Source organism: Triticum urartu, chromosome 4A (genome assembly GCF_056163025.1).
Source record: "Triticum urartu cultivar PI428250 chromosome 4A, HENAU_Tu73, whole genome shotgun sequence".
Classification (NCBI taxonomy): Eukaryota; Viridiplantae; Streptophyta; class Magnoliopsida; order Poales; family Poaceae; genus Triticum; species Triticum urartu.
In genome coordinates this window covers 153789712-153812628 of record NC_141876.1, presented here as the reverse complement: position 1 = coordinate 153812628, position 22917 = coordinate 153789712, and the positions used below count along the sequence as shown (strand labels likewise).

At 46.9% G+C, this 22917-nt stretch overlaps 1 long non-coding RNA gene across 1 annotated transcript; it reads left to right on the top strand.

Annotated features, from left to right (window-relative positions):
* The first annotated feature begins 6613 nt into the window (after positions 1–6613).
* LOC147975211 (uncharacterized) lies at positions 6614–9854 on the top strand. The gene is made up of 3 exons (XR_015602017.1): positions 6614–6993; positions 8250–8324; positions 9578–9854. It is a non-coding gene; the product is annotated as an uncharacterized LOC147975211 (long non-coding RNA).
* The last annotated feature ends 13063 nt before the right edge of the window (positions 9855–22917 follow it).

The following is a 22917-nucleotide window of genomic DNA, read 5'->3' as shown; positions in this document are numbered from 1 at the left end:
GCTGACTCGTCTATGATCAAGCTCTTGTATTCGAGCCCCCGAGGCCCCTGGCTTGTAATATGATGCTTGTATGACTTTTTATTTGTAGAGTTGTGTTGTGATATCTTCCCGTGAGTCCCTGATTTTGATCGTACACGTTTGCGTGTATGATTAGTGTACGATTAAATCGGGGGCGTCACAAGTTGGTATCAGAGCCGACTGCCTGTAGGAATCCCCCTTCCACACTACTTGGCCGAAGTCGAGTCTAGACATTGTATAAACTTTTACTAACTTGGCTGTGTGCCTTACGGGCCCACGTCGCCATCGGGTGGTACTAGTATCTTTTACTCCTCGACCTTTACTCTGGGACTCTGAACTCTCTTCTACTCGGGTTAAACGAATTTACTAACTCTGACACTAGGATCCCGTTACGACATTCACCCCAAAGTTGGATAAGCCCTAGTTATTCTTTAGAATTGTATTTGAACATTATCCACATTGTCATTTGACTCCTGTGAAAACATCTATGTTTTCAGATGGAACCCACGAGGCAGGTCGTGCGCCACACGACGGCCATTGGTGCCTCAGGGTCACCTGCTGTGTTGGTTGAGATGATGACCTATCTGGGTTATCGCTGGTACCCTGAGTACACCGTCTATGAGGAGTATCAGGACTTCAACCAGGAGCAGTACCGTGCCATCGTCCACCTCTACTCTCGGGAGTATGACTCCACTACCGTGCTGCACACTGCTCATGGTGTTGGAGTGACTATCGATATGGCGGTCCAAGATGCTGCTTATGCTGCTCTGACACGTCTTCGTGGAGAGTGTCAGGAGTTGGATACCTCCCCCTTCAGGCACATTGCTATCGCATCCGATGTTGGTGCGGAGGGATACTACACTGCTGCCTACTCCACTGTCACCCGAGAGCCCTTCTACCATCAGAACCTGGTTCTGCATGCTGATGGGCTGGATCGAGCTAACCGAGCTCTTCGCCACGAGTTGTACACCACTCGTCAGCACCTCTACCGTGCTCTGACGATGCTGCACCCCTTCGTCGGATCTGGGGAGCTGTCGCGTTCTGCGATCTACCCTGCCCGGACCGTGATGCCCCAGGGCGTCGGCTGGCCAGATGTGGGAGGCTACTCTCCTGCATTGGGTCCTCTCCTGCCACCTGCGCATCGGGTTCCGCACCAGAGTATCCGTGGGCCCCAGGCTACTCGCGTGGAGGTCTTCCCTTCGCGTAACTACCAGCTGTCGGGCTACACCTACCTCCGCAGTACCGCATGGCACTGACGTAGACTTGTTTGTTAGTGTTAGCTGCATTCGCCGCGAGCCTGTGTGCCACCTATGATGTCTTAGTCTATGTACCAGACTCTGTGTAACGAACTCCATGCATGATCTCTTTTGTAAGATATGCCGACTACTATGTAGTATCTATCGTGCTGCTTTCGTTGTGCATGTTTCATCATGAATGATTCTCGTCTTTGCACATTTCTCAATACTGAACTACCCCTGTTATATATTAGCAGGATGGTTAGACCAGGTGGTCGTGGTCGTGGTCGTGGTGGCAACGCCCCACCACCACCTGAGTACATGGCTGGGATGATGCAACAGTTTGAGCTGAATCGTCAGTTCATGGAGAATATTATGGCTCAGTTTCCTCGCCCCAATATGAACCAGCAGCCACCCCCAGTAACTCTGCAGGATTTCATGCGCTTGAACCCAACTGTGTACCGCAGCTCAACTCAGCCTCTGGATGCTGATGACTGGCTCCGAGACATCACCTATGAGATGGAGTCTGCTGATGTAGCCCCTGCCAGCTATGTCACCTTTGCTTCCTTCTTCCTGAAGGGACCCGCAGCTCAATGGTGGGACAGCCACAGGCGTACACTGCCAGCTGGAACAATCATCACCTGGCCAGACTTCCAAGCTGCCTTCCGTGCTCGCTTCATTCCTCAGGGAGTTATGGACCGGAAGAAGCGTGAGTTCCGCAACCTCACCCAAGGCAACAAAACTGTGGAAGCTTATCAGCGGGAGTTTCTTGACTTGTCCCGCTATGCTGAAGAGGACATTGCAACTGATGCACGCAGACAGGAGAAGTTCCGGGATGGCCTTCAAGCTGACATCAAACTCGCACTTCTAGTGCATGATTTTGCTGATTTCGCCACTCTGGTGAACAAAGCCATCAATGTCGAAACTGGTCTGCAGGAATACCAGAGCTCTCACAGGCGCAACCGTGACACGGGCTCATCTTCGGGCCCGTCCTCGCAGAAGCGCAAGATATGGATCCCCAACAGCATGTACCAGCCGGATGCACCTGCCCCAAGGCAGTCCTATGCTGCACCTCATCTGCCTGCTCCTCCAACTAGGCAGACAAGACTTCCAGCTCCACCACCACAAGCTCCTGTTCCCACTCCCAATAATGGCCTCTGCTACAAGTGTGGTCAGCCAGGTCACCGTGCTAGGGATTGCAATCAAAACCAGAATCAACTGGCCCTCCCAGCAACTGGCCGTGGAAGCAACCAGCCTCGCAACAACAGTGCCAAGTCCTATGGTCGTGTTCATGCCAACCATGTTGATCTCAATGAAGTCCTAGACCAGCCTGCTACCGTGATGGGTACACTCCTCGTAAACTCAGTACCTGCATCTGTTTTATTCGATTCAGGGGCATCGCATTCATTCATGTCAGAAGATTTTGCATACAAGCATGACGTTAAATGTGAGGAGATGAACGCTTCAGTATTGGTAAAAACCCCTGTGGGACAATGTCAAACCTCACTGGTTGGCATCGATGTCCCCGTGGAAATCGAAGGGCTGGAATTCTATGCCTCTCCCATTATCCTGAAGTCGTCTAACATCGACCTCATTCTGGGAATGGATTGGTTGAAAGCGCATACTGCTTCTATAGTTTGCGCCACTAAGGTCGTCCATCTGCTACACCCTTCTGACGAAATAATAGCTTACCAAGCTCATCTAGTTCAGAACGCCGAGGCACGTCTTTATGCCTTGAATGCATTGAACACTGCACCACTCGAGGGCATTGAAAACATTCCCGTCGTTCGTGAATTCCAAGATGTCTTCCCAGAAGAACTTCCAGGGATTCCTCCTGTTAGAGCTGTCGAATTCATCATCGACTTGAAACCCGGCACTACCCCTATAGCTAAACGACCCTACAAGATGCCGCCGCATGAACTCATTGAGCTTAAGGAGGAAATCGACAAATCTCTTGTCAAAGGTTTCATTCGCCCAAGTTGCTCTCCTTGGGGAGCACCTTCTCTCTTTGTTAAGAAGAAGGATGGGACAAACCGATTAGTCCAAGACTACCGTCCTATAAACCAAGCTACCATTCAGAATAAATATCCTCTTCCTCGAATCAATGATCTTTATGATCAACTGGCTGGCTCATCAGTGTTCTCCAAACTCGACTTGAGGTTGGGTTACCACCAGATCCATGTTCGTGAAGAGGACATCCCAAAAACTGCCTTCGTGACTCGGTATGGATCATACGAGTACACCGTCATGTCATTCGGTTTAACGAATGCTCCAGCCACCTTCTCTCGTCTGATGAATTATATATTCATGGATTACCTCGACAAGTTCGTCGTGGTTTATTTGGACGATATCCTTGTATTTTCCAAGAACAAGGAGGAACATGCTGAACATCTTCGTCTTGTGCTGGGAAAACTTCGAGAGCATCAACTGTATGCTAAGTATTCCAAGTGTGAATTCTGGCTCCCCGAAGTAACCTATCTTGGGCATGTCATCTCCAAGAATGGTATTGCCGTCAACCCTGAACGAGTTCAGGCTATTCTCGATTGGACTCCTCCGAAGAATGTGAAGCAAGTCCGAAGTTTTCTCGGTCTCGCCAGCTATTGCCGTCGATTCGTCGAGAACTTCTCCAAGATTGCTAGGCCCTTGACTAATCTGTTGCATAAGGGTGTCAAGTTTGACTGGACAGACAAGTGTCAGGAAAGTTTCCAGGCGCTCAAAGACAAGTTGACTTCTGCCCCCGTACTTGCTCCACCTGATACTAAGAAGGACTTCGTCATTTACTGCGACGCTTCCCGTCAAGGATTAGGCTGTGTCCTAATGCAAGAGCGCAGAGTGATTGCTTATGCCTCTCGTCAACTGCGCCCTCACGAAGAAAACTACCCGGTTCATGACCTCGAGCTTGCTGCTGTCATTCATGCACTGAAGCAGTGGCGACATTACCTTCTCGGTAAACGTTGCGAGATCTTCACCGACCATCAAAGTCTGAAGTATCTGTTTACTCAGCCAGACCTGAACCTCTGTCAGCAAAGATGGATGGAGACTGTTGCAGACTTTGACGTGGATATATCATATACCCCCGGCAAGGCTAATGTAATGGCTGATGCCCTGAGCCGCAAGTCTTACTGCAACCACCTCCAGGTCCACAAAGTTCAGCCCTCGCTTACCGAAGAATTTAGAAGGCTGAACCTCCATATTGTTCCCCCGGGATCACTCGCTCCCCCTCCCGAAGGTTTTCCCAAACGGAACCTCCATGTTGTTTCCAAGGGTTCTCTCAATACCCTGGTTGCGAAACCAGATCTTGTGGACACCATCAAATGGATACAGAAATGTGACGATGAAGTCCTCAAGATTAAGCGCGACCTCAAAAGAGGAAAGCCCTCATTCTTCACGATCGCCGACGATGGCGCCTTGTATTTCAAAGGCCGCCTAGTGGTACCATGTTCGAAGAAAAACCTGGATAAGACTAAAAGGGTTATGCAAGAAGCCCATGATACGCCTCTGTCCATCCATCCTGGTAGTACAAAGATGTACCAGGATATTCGTCAAAGATTCTGGTGGTCTAATATGAAGCAGGACATTGCTCGTTATGTTGCTGAGTGTGACGTTTGTCGCCGAGTCAAAGCAGAGCATCAAAGGCCTGCTGGAACTCTGCAACCTATCTCTATTCCTGAATGGAAATGGGACCATGTTGAAATGGACTTCGTCACTGGATTTCCCAAATCGCAGAAAGGTAATGATGCTATTCTTGTCGTCATTGACCGGCTTTCCAAAGTTGCCCATTTCCTGGCGGTCAAAGAGACAATCACTGCTAGTCAGCTTGCTACTCTCTACATGGCTAGAATTGTTTCACTTCACGGTATCCCACTGGTTATCAGTTCAGACCGTGGCAGCTTGTTCACTTCAAGGTTTTGGGCGAGTTTCCAAGAAGCTATGGGGACTCATCTGTCGTTCAGTACTGCGTTCCACCCTCAGTCGCAAGGACAGGTTGAACGTGTCAACCAAGTTCTCGAAGACATGCTTCGAGCTTGTGTAATCTCATTCGGCAAGAAATGGGAGGAATCTCTTCCATATGCCGAGTTCTCTTATAATAATAGCTATCAAGCTAGTCTAAAGATGTCCCCCTTCGAAGTGCTATATGGACGAAAGTGTCGAACCCCTCTGAACTGGTCAGAAACTGGGGAACGTCCACTCTTTGGTCCGGATATTATACAACAGGCCGAAGAACAAGTTCGCATTATTCGCGAGAATCTCAAGACTGCTCAGTCACGTCAGAAAAGTCAGTATGACCGTCATCACCAAGACATGGTCTATCAACCTGGCGAAAGGGCTTATCTTCGAGTTACACCAATGAAGGGTGCTCACCGCTTCGGGATCAAGGGAAAGCTAGCTCCCCGCTATATTGGTCCTTTCACTATTCTCGAAAGGCGTGGTAAAGTGGCATATCAACTGGAGCTTCCGCCGAACCTTTCTCAGGTTCACGATGTGTTCCACGTGTCACAACTCCGCCGTTGCTTCAAGGATCCAATCCGAGCGGTGGATCATGAAGTGCTCGAATTGCAACAGGACCTCTCCTATAAAGAGCATCCGGTCCGCATCCTCGACCAAGCTGAACGCCGCACACGCCAGAAGGCGATCAAGTTCCTCAAGGTCCAGTGGTCGAATCACTCTGAAGACGAAGCCACCTGGGAACGCGAGGATCTCCTGCGTGATGAATACCCCGCACTGTTTCCTTCTACCTCCTAAATCTCGGGACGAGATTTCTTGTAGTGGAGGAGTTTTGTAACGCCCGGGTAATCAAGCTACAGTAATCCAACGATAATCATGCCACGTCACCCCGGTTACTATTGATAATCTACCGTTAGGCCAAAACCGATTCAAATTCAAAGTCAAAATCAAGCAACCAATAAAAGTTTTCAAACATCAAAACTAAAATGTTCATCATGTGGCAAATGATCCCTAACTAGATTTTGTGGTGGAACAAACCTTTTACAAAGTGTTTAAGTGCCCTAAACTAATTAAAAACAGTGGCTAAACTAATAATTTAATTGCTTTTGAAAAATAAAAATACATTATACTAATTTATTTTGGGTCCTAACTAGGTTTGGCAGTGGCCTATTTTGATGATACTAAGTTAGGTGCTAACCTGGTATTTTAAAGAAACTAAAATAATTAGGAGCTAAAAGAAAACAGAAAAGAAAAATAGAAAAAAAGAAAAGGTCAAACCAAAAAAAAACAGAACCCCCCCCCCCCCGCTGGGCCAAGTGGCCCAGCTGGCCTTCGCCGTCCGAACGGGCCGGCCCAGCCGACCGCACCTTATCCCCACCCCCCTGAGACCTAACCCTAGCTGGCTCCCCACTCCTCCCACTCGACCCCCTCACTCCCCTCGCCATCCCTCGCGCCGCCGCACGCCCAGAGGCGAAGCGCTCGTGCCCGACACCCCCTCACACGCCTCTCCTCCTCCTTCCCCGTTCTGGATCTGGGCGGCGCGCCCGACGCCGCCGTCGATCCCCGTCGCCGCCGCCGCTCGACCTCGTCGCCTTCCCACACTGCCTCCTCAACCCTCCTCCCCGACCGACCTCCTAGCGCCTCTGCTTCCTCCTGGCGCCGCCCCGCCATCGCCGCCTCGACCCCGACTCCGTCGCCCGAAGCCGTCCCGGACGCCGCCGGACTTCCCCGTCTACGCGCGTCGTCCCCGTCCACCTCCTCGTTCCCCCGCTGCCCGAACCCCTGCAGCTCCCCTGTGAGGATCCACCCCCTACCCTCCTTCCCCTCCTCCCGTGCGCCGCGGCCTCGTCCGCGCGACCGACGCCATGCCCGCCCACTCCGGCCGCTCGTCGCACTCGCACGCCCGCGTCGTAGCTCGCGCCGCCCGCCCTCAGTGGCCTCACCCGTCGCACGCTCCACGCCACTAGGCTCCCCCGCCACGGCCCCTGCTCGCCGCTTCACCGCGGGCAGCGCACCGCCCCGGCCACGGCCTCGCCCCGGGCACCGCTCGCGCCGACGGCGCCCCTCACCTGCGCCTCGCCGTTCCTCACCGTGGTCTGCGCCCTTCCGCGTGCACCGGCCCGTGCCGCCACCGCAGCCACTGCTCGCCGCCTGGCGCCCGCGCAGCTCCGGCCCTTTCCGTCTCTGGCCGCAACCACCTCCACCGCCCTCTCGCGCGACCCCCGCCGACCTCTGCGGCAGTTCGCCACTCGGCCGAGCTCGCCGGTGCCGTTCCTGGCCGGCCTCTCTGCGGCCCTGGTGGTCGCCCGACGCCGGCGCCCATCAGTGCCCGCTCGACCCTCATACGGGTCGGGCGTCGGCAACGCTCCAGCACCCGTAACCGCCCCGATAGGCCACTGTGCCACTGGACAACGGGGCCCACCCCCCTGTGAATGAATTAAAAAAAAGGAAATTAATAATAAGTAAATAAAAATGTTAATTGATTAATTAATTAACTTAATTAATCCAATTTAATTAAGCTAATTAAACATTAGGAACCTAATTAACTAATTAAACTGATTAATAGGTTAATTAGGTTACTGTACCTATGACATGCGGGACCCACACGTCAGTGACCCAGTCAACACCTCTGTTGACTGCTGACGTCATGATGACGTCAGCAGACACTATTCTGGATAAGGTTGATTAAATTAAATAAATAAATCCTAAAAATGATTTAAATCTTTTAAAAATTAATATAAAATAAACCGTAGCTCGGATGGAAAAACTTTGTACATGAAAGTTGCTCAGAACAACGAGACGAATTTGAATATGCAGCCCGTTTATCCGCCACGCATCCCTAGCATAGCGAACACGCAACTTTCCCCCTCTGTTTCATCTGTCCGAAAACGCGAAACACCGGGGATACTTTCCCGGATGTTTTCCCCCCTTCACCGGTATCACCTCATACCGCGATAGGGCACCCCTAGCACCGATACTTGTCATGTCATGCATCGCTATGCATCTGTTTGCTTAAATATTTATTGTTTCTCCCCCCTCTTCTCTCGCTAGACACCGGGACCGACGCCGCTGCTACCCAGTACGACTACGGAGTTGACGATCCCTCTCTCTTGCCAGAGCAACCAGGCAAGCCCCCCCCCTTGATCACCAGATATCGCCTACTCTTCTCTATACCGCTTGCATTAGAATAGTGTAGTATGTTACTGCTTTCCGTTATTCCTATCCTGATGCATAGCCTGTCCTTGCTACTACTGTTGTTACCTTACCTGCAATCCTAATGCTTAGTATAGGAAGCTAGTTTTTCATCAGTGGCCCTACATCCTTGTCCGTCTGCCATGCTATACTATCGGGCCGTGATCACTCGGGAGTTGATCACGGGTATATACTATATACTTTATACATGATACATGTGGTGACTAAAGACGGGTCGGCTTGAGGAGCACCCGCGAGTGGATCTTTGAGGCGGAGCGACAGGGCAGGTTCCGACCACCTAGGAGAGAGGTGGGCCTGGCCCTGGTCGACGTTCGCGAATACTTAACACGCTTAACGAGATCTGGATATTTAATCCGAGTCTGGCCATTTGGTCTATACGCACTAACCATCTACGCGGGAGTAGTTATGGGTATCCCGGCGTCGTGGTATCAGCCGAAGCCTTCGTGACGTCAGCGACTGAGTGGCGCGCGCCGGATTGGAACGTAAGCCTGCTCTTGTATTAAGGGGGCTAGTTCTGCTTCCGGCCGCGTACGCAACGTGCAGGTGTGCTAAGGGCGATGGGCCCAGACCCCTGTGCGCTTAGGTTTAGACCGGCGTGCTGACCTCTCTGTTGGTCTAGGTGGGGCTGCGACGTGTTGATCTTCCGAGGCCGGGCATGACCCAGGAAAGTGTGTCCGGCCAAATGGGATCGAGCGTGTTGGGGTATGTGGTGCACCCCTGCAGGGAAGTTAATCTATTCGAATAGCCGTGATCTTCGGTAACAGGACGACTTGGAGTTGTACCTTGACCTTATGACAACTAGAACCGGATACTTAATAAAACACACCCTTCCAAGTGCCAGATACAACCGGTGGTCGCTCTCTCTCAGGGATGCGAGGAGGGGATCGCCGGGTAGGATTATTGCTATGTGATGTTACTTGGAGGACTTCAGTCTACTCCCTTCTACATGCTGCAAGACGGAGGCTGCCAGAAGCGTAGTCTTCGAAAGGATTAGCTATCCCCCTCTTATTCTGGCTTTCTGCAGTTCAGTCCACCGATATGGCCTTTTACACATTTACCCATGCATATGTAGTGTAGCTTCTTGCTTGCGAGTACTTTGGATGAGTACTCACGGTTGCTTTCTCCTCCTTTTCCCCCTTTCCTTTCCTTCTGGTTGTCGCAACCAGATGCTGGAGTCCAGGAGCCAGACGCCACCGTCGACGACGACTCCTACTACACCGGAGGTGCCTACTACTACGTGATGCCCGCTGACGACGACCAGGAGTAGTTAGGAGGATCCCAGGCAGGAGGCCTGCACCTCTTTCGATCTGTATCCCAGATTGTGCTAGCCTTCTTAAGGCAAACTTGTTTAACTTATGTCTGTACTCAGATATTGTTGCTTCTGCTGACTCGTCTATGATCAAGCTCTTGTATTCGAGCCCCCGAGGCCCCTGGCTTGTAATATGATGCTTGTATGACTTTTTATTTGTAGAGTTGTGTTGTGATATCTTCCCGTGAGTCCCTGATTTTGATCGTACACGTTTGCGTGTATGATTAGTGTACGATTAAATCGGGGGCGTCACACTCTCCAGCAAATGTTGACGTACTTGCTTTTGTAATTCTAGTAAATCCAAAATTCGTCCAAAATTCATGAAACTTGGCATGCTATCATGGAGCAGCATCAACATGCCGTGGTAAATTTTATGTCCCATTTGGGGCAGGTTTGGGTATAAGCTTCTCTTAAACTAGAGCTTCTCACAAAAAGTGTGATGGTTTCGGTAGGGAATGTTTCACCTTTCTGGATGAAACGATATCCGTTGCCTCTTCTTGATTTCAAATTTTTTCCTAGTGTCAACATAGAACAACAGGAGTGTTGTGTCAATTTTTTGGATTTTTCGGGGTTCGCTTGGACATTTTTCTACACTAACTGAGTTTTCTATGCATTCATGTGCATAATTCAAATTTGAACTACAGGCACATGCTCTAATGCATATAAATTAGTTGAAAATTCAAATCTGGATCCTTGGTTGCATGCTTCGGTCCGATGCAAGAAATGGCAATGAATGTCAAACACCCTGCCACCGTCACTCGGCCGCAAACATTGAGATACCTCGTTTTTAAATTCTAGTAAATCCAAAGCTCGTCTAAAATTCATGAAACTTGGCATGCTGTCATGGAGCGACATTAACATGTCGTGGTAAATTTTTTGTCCTATTTGGGGCATGTTTGGGGATATGCTTCTCACAAACCAGAACTTCTCACACAAGCCTGATGGTTTCGGTAGGGAACGTTTCACCTTTCTGTATGAAATGATATCCATTGCCTCTTCTCGATTTCAATTTTTTTCCTAGTGTCAACATAGAACAACAGGAGTGTTGTGTCAATTTTTGGGATTTTTCGGGGTTCGTTTGGACATTTTTATGCATTAATTGAGTTTTCAATTCATTTATGTGCATAATTCAAATTTGAACTACATGCACATGCTCTAATGCATATAAATTGGTTGAAAATTCAAATATGTGTCCTTGGTTGCATGCTTAGGTCCCATGCAAGAAATGGGAATGAATGTCAAACACCCTGCCACCATCACATGGCCGCAAACATTGAGATTCTTATTTTTAAATTCTAGTAAATCCAAAACTCATCTAAAATTCATGAAACTTGGCATGCTATCATGGAGCGGCATCTACATGCCGTTGTAAAAAATTTGTCCCATTTCGGGCAGGTTTGGGTATATGCTTCTCACAAACCAGAGCTTCTCACAATAAGCATGATGGCTTCGGTAGGGAATGTCCCACCTTTGGGGACGAAACGAGATCCATTGCCTCTTAGTGCTTTCAATTTTTTTCTCGTGTCAATGTAGAACAACAGGAGTGTTGTGTCAATTTTTGTGATTTTTCGAGGTTCATTTGGACATTTTTATACATTAACTGAGTTTTCAATGCATTCATGTGCATAATTCAAATTTGAACTACATGCACATGCTCTAATGCATATAAATTGGTTTAAAATTCAAATATGTGTTCTTGGTTGCATGCTTAGGTCCCATGCAAGAAATGGGAATGAATGTCAAACAACCTGCCATCGTCACTCGGCCGCAAACATTGAGATACCTGGTTTTTAAATATACTAAATCCAAAACTCGTCTGAAATTCATGAAACTTGGCATGCTATCATGGGGCGGCATCAACATGACGTTGTAATTTTTTTGTCCCATTTGGGGCAGGTTTGGGTATATGCTTCTCGCAAACCAGAGCTTCTCACAACAAGCATGATGGTTTCGGTTGGGAATGTCCCACCTTTGGGGACGAAACGATATCCATTGCCTCTTATTGCTTTAAAAAAATTCCTCGTGTCAACATAGAACAACAGGAGTGTTGTGTCAATTTTTGTGATTTTTCGAGGTTCGTTTGGACATTTTTATGCATTAACTGAGTTTTCAATGCATTTATGTACATAATTCAAATATGAACTACATGCACATGCTCCAGTGCATGTAAATTGGTTGAAAAATCAAATCTTTGTCCTTGGGTGCATGCTTAGGTCCAATGCAAGAAATGGGAATGAATTTCAAACACCAGGGCACCGTTCATTGCCGGCAAAACGTTGAGATACTTTGTTTTTAAATTCTAGTAAATCCAAAACTCGTCTGAAATTCATGAAACCTGGCATGCTATCATGGAATGGCACCCGGCATGCTGTGGTATTTTTCGTGTCCATTTTGAGAGAAGGCACACTCGAATAACAGCCCACAAAGGCATTTTTGAAAAAATAGCTGCCACTTTCATATCTCAAATGTTTGTATAATTCAAACCACGTGCGTTTTGTTAATCCTTCACGTGACGCAACGTGTCTTGGTTTTAATGGCTATAGGAGGTGCCGTGCGGACAGCTGCTTGACCTTGAATGAACGGGAGGCGTGCGAGCGCAGTCTGGTGCGCAGGCTGACCGAGAGGTGTGCAAACAGTCCTCCAATGTACAGGCTCACCGGGAAGCGCGCGAGTTGTACACTGTGCAGGCTCACTGGGAAGCGAGCCCTTTGACTTCCATGGCCGCCCGCCTTCCTCTCCATTAATGGCGCTCGAGCCGCTGCTTAATACGGGTGGCCTTACTGTTCGCCTCCCATTCCCCTCCCTCCCGCGGACCTCCACCAACACCATGGCGCAGAAGGATCATCTGCCACTAGTCTTCAAGTTTGGTGAAGTCGACTCCGAGCCGGAGGAGATTGAAAATAAGGAGGAACGGGGCCTAATGGACATGGCCCAGAACAAGCTGGCCGCGGCGGTTGCTGCCCCGCTCCTGTCCCAGCTCCCATCCCCGCACCTGCACTAGCGACCATCCCCGTAGCATTGATGGGCTGGTCGCCAAGCACTATCGCAGAGCTGGAAGCCGTGGGCGTCAGCAAGGTCTCCGCAGACCCGCACGAGCTCATGTACATGCCAGCGCCCGTGCCCGTGCGTGCCCCTCCACCCACCGCGGCGCTGGTCCCCATGCTTTTGGCTACACCCGCCGCGCCCATGCCCATGCGCACGTCCCCCTCAGTGGCCGTCGTTGACCGCTACCTCTCAGCGCTACCAGCTGTCGTCCCCCCGTGCACCGTCCGTCGATCGCGCGACAACATGATGTTTGATTTACGAGTGAAGAAGATTCGGTGCTGCATTGAAGACTTCAACAATTTCCTGGAGGACGACAATGACAACGACGGCGCGACACGCTGCCTCCGCCGCTGTCGAAAATAGTTTTTTTCTTGGGTTTAACACAGTATCTCGATCATATGAATATAAATTCGCTGTATGACTGAATGAAAGATATGGTTTGAGCGAACTTGCGTTTTTCTCTCTTAATGTACAGACTTATCAAACGATTTTCTTTTGAAAAAAACGTCAATGATTTTTAAATATAAAACACTCATCACAAACGTTTTAGTTAGAACACCCGTATGCAAACCAACAGCTTCCCCAGGAAGCCAAGGGAAAATGTGCCAAGCATGATTTGTGCAACACTTGATCGGAAACATTTTAGATAGAACACCCGTATGCAAAATGAGAGCAGGATTTGTGCATCTCTTCAACGCAAACAGTTCTTTTGGATGACCCGTGTGCAACCACTTACAAACAATTTGGGTAGGTTGCCATTTGTCAAACTGGAAAGATTGACATTTGTTGATCTAGTAACATTGCCATTTGTCAACCTTGTAACACTGCGATTTGTCAAAATATGAAGCTAAAAATCACTACCAGTATCTAATTTTTGCAATTAAAATTTAGTAATTAAGCATAGATTTCACTCATAGATTAAGCAGTCGTTCTTAATTATACAAACAGTTCAACTCGACAGCTGAACCGACGAAACTTTTCCCCAAGTGTTGCCAACCATGTACTGAAATAGCTAGTTCAACTATATATACTAGCTAATTTTAATTGCGTTGTACAGTTCCACCACATCTATAGTCAGATGAACTAAAAAAAATAGGCCCTAAATACTACTACTACGGAGGGGCTTCATACTACTTCAGGCTGGCTCTCCTTTGCCGAGCACGCTCAGAAAGAGGCAGAGGAGGAGGAGCCTACCGACGAGCTGGACAAGTGCAATACGGTGCCTGTCGCTGCTACAGCTTCAGCGATGCTCACATCGAACGCCCTCTACTGCTCCAGGCGACCCCTCTCGAAGCAGTGGTTCTCCTCATAAATCTCCTGATTGCACACCTCTAAGGTGGTGGTAAGGCTCTTTGCATGCTCGACGTGGTGCTCCTCCTCCTCCCGTAGGAACTCAGTGTAGCGCGCAAGGTCGCTGACGCACGTGCGGCCATCCACCTCCGCCTCCCGCCCTCAGGTGGTGGTGGCGAAGCGGGTGATGACCCCGGCGGTCGACGGTGGGTTGGTGGCCATGACGGCCGACGATGGGGAGGTGGCCCCGACAACCACCTCCCGCCTTTTGGCCGCGGCGGCGGAGCGGGTCATGGCCACGGTGGCCGGCAGTGGGGTGGCGGCCATGATGGCCACCTCCCGCCTTCGGGCTGCCGGTGATGTCGCTTGAAGTACGTCAGTATTTCCCCAAAGTGGAAGGGATGATGCAACACAGCGGCGGTAGGTATTTCTCTCGGATATGAAACCAAGGTTATCGAACCAGTAGGAGAACCAAGCAACACAACATAAACAACCCCTACACATAGATAACAAATCCTCACAACCCGACATGTAAAAGGGGTTGTCAATCCCTTTCGGGTAGCGGCGCCCCAGATGGGCAAACGGACGTGAGATAAAATTGTAGTAGATTGATAGATCGAACGACAAATAAAATAAATAAGAATAAATTGCAGAAAGGTATTTTTGTATTTTTGATCTAATAAACCTAAAAATAAATGCAAAAGAAAAGTAGATCACAATGGCAATATATGAGAAAGAGACCCAGGGGTCGTAGGTTTCACTAGTGGTTTCTCTCGAGAAAAATAGCAAACGGTGGGTGAACAAATTACTGTTGGGAAATTGATAGAACTTCAAATACTCATGACGATATCCACGCAATGATCATTATATAGGCATCACGTCCAAGATTAGTAGACTGACTCCTGCCTGCATCTACTACTATTACTCCACACATCAACCGCTATCCAGCATGCATCTACTGTATTAAGTTCATGGAGAAACGGAGTAATGCAATAAGAACGATGACATGATGTAGACAAGATATATTTATGTAGAGATAGACCCCATCGTTTTATCCTTAGTAGCAATGATACATACGTGTTGGTTCCCCTTCTGTCACTGGGATCAAGCACCGTAAGATCGAACCCACTGCAAAGCACCTCTTCCCATTGCAAGATAAATAGATCAAGTTGGCCAAAAAAACCCAAATATCGGAGAAGAAATACGAGGCTATAAGCAATCATGCATAAAGAGATCAAAGAAGCTCAAATACTTTCATGGATATAAAAAGATAGATCTGATCATAAACTCAAAGTTCATCGATCCCAAGAAACACACTGCAAAAAGAGTTACCTCATATGGATCTCCAAGAGACCATTGTATTGAGAATCAAGAGAGAGAGAGAGAGGAAGCCATCTAGCTACTAACTACGGACCCGAAGGTCTACAAAGAACTACTCACGCATCATCAGAAAGGCACCAATGGAGGTGGTGAACCCCATCCAAGATGGTGTCTAGATTGGATCTGGTGGTTCTGGACTCTGCAGCGGCTGGATCAATATTTTGTCGACTCCGCTAGGGTTTTGGGAATATTGGGGTATTTATAGAGCAAAGAGGTGGTCCGTGGGGCACCCGAGGTGGGCACAACCCACCAGGGCGCGCCTGGGCCTCCTGGCGCGCCCTGGTGGGTTGTGCTCTCCTCGGAGCACCCCCAGGCGTAGCCAGGGCCCATTATGTTCCTTATGGTCCAAAAAAATCTCTGTAAAGTTTTGTTGCGTTTGGACTCCGTTTGATATTGGTTTCCTACGATGTAAAAAACATGCAGAAAACAACAAGTGGCACTTGGCACTATGTCAATAGGTTAGTACCAAAAAATAATGTAAAATGACTATAAAACATCCAAGATTGATAATATAACAGCATGGAACAATCGAAAACTATAGATACGTTGGAGACGTATCAGCCGGCAACAGCTGCCGACGGGCAGCGGCGACGGAGCGTGTGGTGGGTGTTCCGCTCACACCCAACAGGGATGCCACACGCACTACACTACCTCGGAAACTGCGCCGCCGCCGTGGTGTAGCCTCCCAGCTGGAGCTGTCCTCTGATTACGGAGGAGTGGCTGAGCGATGACGATGGACCGGTGCCATTGGCGATTGTGGGAGAAGCAGACGAGATAAGCTACATAGAGGGAGGGGAAAATGCAACACATGACTCGCCAGCCGTGAGGGTTTATATAGTAGGCCGGTAAGCATTAGGATTTTGGGGGATTTCACCGAGTCAGGCGGGAAGCTTGCATGGGAACCTACGAGGTTCCGCGGGAACGGTCTCACCGATGATTCATTGGTGCCACCGTTTGTCCAAAAGAACGCCCCCGTGCGCTGCGCAAGCTTGCGTTGTAAGCCGTCTGCGGCAGTAGGGTAACAAGACGTGCGAGAGGAGGACGAAAGGCCACGTACACATACGGTTAATACAAAAGATGTTTGTGTTTTAATTACCTACTATACCCCCGTCCTGGTTTATAAGTAGGATTTAACTAATAAAATACGAATGCATGTCGCCAAAGATTATATAGTTGGATTCGTATTTGAAAATAGTTTCCAATTATATAATTTTTATAACATGCATTAACATTTTGTTGGTTAAATTTAAGGGCAAAGTATGGCACAAAATATAAAGGGGACTATAGACCAAGACGGAGGTAGTAGCACACAACCGCTCTCTACGCAGCGATGCAACTGTCGGCCGGCTTGTAGGCGACCATTTCCTGCTTGTTCAACGGCTCTATGCATGTGGTTGCTTGCGGTTCAGGCGGCCGTGGCGCGCTCTGCTCTTGCGTCCCTCTGGGTGCTCTGCCCTTGTCCCTCCACATGCACTGCCAGTGTTTGGGGCTGGCGCACGATCATGCATGTTCGTGTGCATGCGGTTGCGCCGAGCGCGGCACGACGATGCAGTTACCCGCTGCAAAAACTGCCATGCGGACACGCCGAGAATCTAGGCCGCCCGTCCCCCTTTTATTCCTACTGCCATTTACCTTCATCTCTCGTGTCACACTACACAATAAGCACACCCATGAGGACACATACAGAGAAGACATCCAGCGGTTCCAATGGCGCTCCTCGTGGCTCCAATGGTGCTTCTAGCGGCCGGCGACAACAACAGCGGGCAGTTCACCACGCAACACGTCATGGACACCCACGTGAGGGGGAAGTCTCTCTCGGTGGACACCCATGTGAGGGGGAAGTCTCTCTCGATGGTGACACTATGGAGCAGTTCCTTGCCGAGGACAAGTACCAAGTGGTCAGTGATACGTCCATTTTGCATCATGCTTTTATATCGATATTTATTGCATTATGGGCTGCTATTACACATTATGTCACACTACTTATGCCTATTATCTCTTATTTTACAAGGATTACATAAAGAGGGAGAATGCCAGCAGCAGGGATTCTGGGCTAGAAAAGGAGCAAATATTATAGACCTATTCTGCACAGCTCCAAAAGTCCTAAAACTTCACGAAAGACGTTTTCAGAATATATTAAAAAAACTCAGCGGAAGAGATTCACCAGGGGGCCACACCCTGCCCACGAGGGTGGGGGGCGTGCCCTACCCCCTGGGCACGCCCCCCTACCTCGTGGGCCCCCTGGTGGCCCTCTGGTGGCCATCTTCTTCTATATGAAATCTTTCGATGGGAAAAAATAAGAAGCCATCTTCTCGGATGAAACTCCGCCGCCACGAGGCGGAACCTTGGCGAAACCAATCTAGGGCTCTGGCGGAGCTGTTCTGCCGGGGAAACTTCCCTCCCGGAGGGGGAAATCATCGCCATCGTCATCACCAACGCTCCTCTCATCGGGAGAGGGCAATCTCCATCAACATCTTCATCAGCACCATCTCCTCTCAAAATCCTAGTTCATCTCTTGTATCCAATTCTTGTCTCCTAGTCCGGGATTGGTGCTAGTGGGTTGCTAGTAGTGTTAATTACTCCTTGTAGTTGATGCTAGTTGGTTTATTTGGTGGAAGATCATATGTTCAGATCCTATATGCATATTAATACCCCTCTGATTATGAACATGTTTATGCTTTTTGAGTAGTTACATTTGTTCCTGAGGACATGGGAGAAGTCTTGCTATTAGTAGTCATGTGAATTTGGTATTCGGTCGATATTTTGATGAGATGTATGTTGTCTCTCCTCTAGTGGTGTTATGTGAACGTCGACTACATGACACTTCACCATTATTTGGGCCTAGAGGAAGGCATTGGGAAGTAATAAGTAGATGATGGGTTGCTAGAGTGACAGAAGCTTAAACCCTAGTTTATGCGTTGCTTCGTAAGGGGCTGATTTGGATCCATATATTTCATGCTATGGTTAGGTTTACTTTAATACTTTTGTTGTAGTTGCGGGTGCTTGGAATAGAGGTTAATCATAAGTGGGATGCTTGTCCAAGTAAGGACAGTACCCAAGCACCGGTCCACCCACATACCAAATTATCAAAGTACCGAACGCGAATCATATGAGCGTGATGAAAACTAGCTTGATGATATTCCCATGTGTCCTCGGGAGCGCTTTTCTCTATATAAGAGTTTGTCGAAGCTTGTCCTTTGCTACAAAAAGGATTGGGCCACCTTGCTGCACTTTATTTACTTTTGTTACTCATTGCTCATTACAAATTATCCTATCAAAAAACTATCTGTTACCACTTATTTCAGTACTTGTAGAGAATACCTTGCTGGAAACCGATTATCATTTCCTTCTGCTCCTCGTTGGGTTCGATACTCTTACTTATCGAAAGGACTACGATAGATCCCCTATACTTGTGGTTCATCAAGACTCTTTTCTGGCGCCATTGCCGGGGAGTGAAGCGCCTTTGGTAGGTGGAATTTGGTAAGGAAAAATTTATATAGTGTGCTGAAATTTACTGTCACTTGTTACTATGGAAAGTAAACCTCTAAGGGGGTTGTTCGGGGTATCTTCACCCCGACCAGTAGAGCAAAGAGTTGCTCCTCAACCTACTGAAAATGAAAATGTCTGCTTTCAAATTCCTTCGGGTATGATAGAAAAACTGCTAGCTAATCCCTTTTTAGGAGATGGAACAAAACATCCTGATGAGCATCTAATATATGTGGATGAAGTTTGTGGATTATTTAAGCTTGTGTTACGTCTCTGACGTATCTACTTTTCCAAACACTTTTTCCCTTGTTTTGGACTCTAACTTGCATAATCTGAATGGGACTAACCCGAACTGACGCTGTTTTCAACAGAATTACCATGGTGTTATTTATGTGCAGGAGCAAACGTTCTCGGAATGACCAGAAACTTCACGGAGACACTTTTTAGAAAATAAGAAAAATACCTGCCAAAGATGAAGGCCAGGGGGGCCACCACCTTGCCACGAGCGTGGGGGGCTGATCTGGAGTCCGTTCGGGGCTCCGGAGAGGGGAATCCGTCGCCATCGTCATCATTAACCATCCTCCATCACCAATTTCATGATGCTCACCGCCGTGCGTGAGTAATTCCATCGTAGGCTTGCTGGACGGTGAAGGGTTGGATGGGATCTATCATGTAATCGAGTAAGTTTTGTTAGGGTTTGATCCCTAGTGTCCACTATGTTCTGAGATTGATGTTGCTATGACTTTGCTATGCTTAATGCTTGTCACTAGGGCCCGAGTGCCATGATTTCAGATCTGAACCTATTATGTTTTCATCAATATATGAGTGTTCTTGATCCTATCTTGCAAGTCTATAGTCACCTATTATGTTTTATGATCCGTTAACCCCGAAGTGACAATAATCGGGATACTTAACGATGATGACCATAGTTTGAGGAGTTCATGTATTCATATGTGTTAATGCTTTGTTCCGGTTCTATATTAAAAGGAGGCCTTAATATCCCTTAGTTTCCGTAAGGACCCCGCTGCCACGGGAGGGTAGGACAAAAGATGTCATGCAAGTTCTTTTCCATAAGCACGTATGCCTATGCTCGGAATACATACCTACATTATATCAATGAACTGGAGCTAGTTCTGTGTCACCCTAGGTTATGACTATTACATTATGAACCACATCCGGCATAATTCTCCATCACCGATCCATTGCCTACGAGCTTTCCATATATTATTCTTCGCTTATTTACTTTTCCGTTGCTATTGCTATCATCACTACAAAATACCAAAAACACTACAATTACTACTGTTACCGTTTGCTACTGTTATCACCACTATCATATTACTTTGCTACTAAACACTTTGCTTCAGATATTAAGTTTCCAGGTGTGGTTGAATTGACAACTCAACTGCTAATACTTGATAATATTCTTTGGCTCCCCTTGTGTCGAATCAATAAATTTGGGTTGAATACTCTACCCTTGAAAACTGTTGCGATCCCCTATACTAGTGGGTTATCAAGACTATTTTTTGGCACCGTTGCCGGGGATCATAGCTCTATTCTTTGAGTCACTTGGGATATATATCTGCTTATCATTATCAAGAACTTGAGAGATCCAAAAACCAAGATCTATCCCTCAACTACGAGGGGAGGTAAGGAACTGCCATCTAGCTTTGCACTTGATTCACCTTCTGTTATGAGTAAGTTTGCGACACCTACACCTGCTTCTGCAATTCGTTCTGATATGTCGCATGTTATTGATGATGCCACTTTTGCTATGCATGATACTTATGATGAAACTACCTCTATGCCTGATACTACTATGCCACTTAGTGCTTTTCTTGATGAACAACTTTCTAGGGCTAGAGAAATTGAAAATATTGAATCTGATGATACTGATGAAAGTGATGATGAAGAACCACTTGCCATTCCTAAGGGTTATGTTTTTGATCAAGATGCTTCTTTAGCTATTTTAGCTTGCAGAAATAGAACTGAACTTAAAAGATTATTAGCTAAATGGAGTAAGCAATCTCTAAATTCTAGAATGAAACCTGACCCTGCTTTTGCTACTTCACCTATCTTTGTTACTAATAAGGATTATGAATTCTCTGTTGATCCTCATATAACTACTTTGGTTGAATCTGATCCTTTTCATTGTTATGAATCTGAAACTGTTGTGGCACATCTTACTAAGTTGAATGATATAGCCACCCTGTTTACCAAAGATGAGAGAACTCGTTACTTTTATATCCTTAAAATATTTCTGTTCTCATTAAAGGGTGATGCTAAGATATGGTTTAATTCTCTTGGTCCTGGTTGTGTGCGTAGTCCCCAGGATATGATTTATTACTTCTCTGCTAAATATTTCCCTGCTCATAAGAAATAAGCTGCTTTAAGGGATATATATAATTTTGTGCAAATTGAAGAAGAGAGTCTCCCACAAGCTTGGGGGAGGCTTCTCCAATTACTTAATGCTTTGCCTGATCATCCTCTTAAGAAAAATGAAATACTTGATATCTTTTATAATGGACTAACTGATGCCTCCATAGATTACCTGGATAGTTGTGCTGGTTTTGTTTTCAGGGAAAGAACACCGGATGAAGCTGAAATTCTATTGAATAATATGTTGACAAATGAAAATAATTGGACACCTCCGGAGCCAATTCCTGAGCCTATTCCTAAACCAACTCCGAAGAAGAGGGGTATTCTATTTCTCAGTCCTGAAGATATGCAAGAGGCAAAGAAATCTATGAAAGAAAAGGGTATTAAAGCTGAAGATGTTAAGAATTTACCTCCTATTGAAGATATACATGGTCGTAATTTACCGCCTGTTCAAGAAACATATAATCCAAATCCTTTACCTATTGAAGAAACTCATGGTCTTGATAACCCGACACAGGTAGTAAAAGTAAATTCTCTCTATAGATATGATAAAGCTGTAATCCCATTTACTAAAATTGCTAGCCCATGCTTAGATGAGTTTGATAAATTTATGGCTAAGCAAGAAGACTTTAATGCTTATTTTGGTAGACAATTAAAAATACAATTCAAATATTCTTGGACACTTGGGTGATTATATGGCTAATGTCAAAGGTGAACTTAAAGTTATTATTAAACATGCTTCTATGGTTACCACTCAAGTAGAACAAGTACTTAAAGCTCAAAATGATTTGCTCAATGAATTGAATAATAAGAATAATGATAATGCTGTTAGAGTTATGACTAGAGGTGGTAGAATGACTCAGGAACCTTTGTATCCTGAAGGCCATCCTAAGAGAATTGAGCAAGATTCTCAGAGAAATAATTTAGATGCACCTAGTTCTTCTAAAAAGAAGAAAAAGAAAAACGATAGGACTTTGCATGCTTCTAGTGATCCTATTGTTGAAACACCTGAGAATCCAAATGATATTTATATTTCTGATGCTGAAACACAACCTGGTAATGAAACTGAAACTAGTGATAATGTTAATAATAATGTTCATGATGATGCTCCACCTAGTAATGATAATGATATAGAAATTGAACCTGCTGTTGATCTTGATAACCCACAATCAAAGAATCAACGTTATGATAAGAAAGACTTTGTTGCTAGGAAACATGGTAAAGAAAGAGAGCCTTGGGTTCAGAAACCCATGCCCTTTCCTCCCAAACCATCCAAGAAAAAGGATGATGAGGATTTTGAGCGCTTTGCTGAAATGATTAGACCTATCTTTTTGCGTATGCGATTAACTGATATACTCAAAACCAATCCTTATGCTAAGTACATGAAAGATATAATTACAAATAAAAGAAAGATACCGGAAGCTGAAATTTCCACAATGCTTCTAATTATACTTTTAAGGTGGAATACCAAAGAAACTTGGAGATCCAAGAGTACCCACTATACCATGCTCTATTAAAAGAAACTATGTTAAAACTGCTTTATGTGATCTTGGAACCGGTGTTAGTGTTATGCCTCTCTCTTTATATCGTAGACTTGATTTGAATAAGTTGACACCTACT